General features: G+C 43.3%; 1 pseudogene; it reads left to right on the top strand.

Annotated features, from left to right (window-relative positions):
* LOC107565207 (uncharacterized) overlaps positions 1-607 on the top strand; it is a 3,284-nt pseudogene that overhangs the window by 1,297 nt on the left and 1,380 nt on the right.

The following is a 607-nucleotide window of genomic DNA, read 5'->3' on the forward strand; positions in this document are numbered from 1 at the left end:
GAGGCTTCCCTCGATTCTATTTTTCAAGCCGTTTCCCCCAGAACCTTGCAATCCTATTTTACAGCATGGAAATGCTTCAAAGCTTTCCATTCCACCTACAACCTGCCATTCCCCGATTTTTCCCTACTCTCTATCACTCTATTTATATCACACCTCAACATTAACAAAAACCTCCAAGTCAGCTCCATTAAAAGCTAAGCGGAATTCAGTTTTTCCATAAGCTCATATACGGTTCACCCTCATCCCAAATAGCCAATTCACAGACCTCCCTTCTCATCAAAGACATTCAAAGAGCCCACCCCACTTGCCCAGACACCAGGCAACCCATAACATTAAAAGTCTTGACTAAATGCATTTCCACACTCCGCAGAGGCTACCATTCCATCCACACCACTCGTACGGTCGATGCTATGTTTATCCTAGCCTTTTTTGGCTTTCTCAGATGCTCTGAGCTCACTACCACGTCCACCTTTAACCCGAATATCCACTCCACTATTTCTGATCTAGCAGTCCTGGACGACGAAGCCATGTCATTCTTCATAAAACAAAGTAAGACAGACCAGACAAAGAAAGGCCACTTTATTTACATTTTTAATCTTCAATCACC

This window comes from Sinocyclocheilus grahami, unplaced genomic scaffold, assembly GCF_001515645.1.
Source record: "Sinocyclocheilus grahami isolate Dianchi unplaced genomic scaffold, SAMN03320097.WGS_v1.1 scaffold987.1, whole genome shotgun sequence".
Taxonomy (NCBI): Eukaryota; Metazoa; Chordata; class Actinopteri; order Cypriniformes; family Cyprinidae; genus Sinocyclocheilus; species Sinocyclocheilus grahami.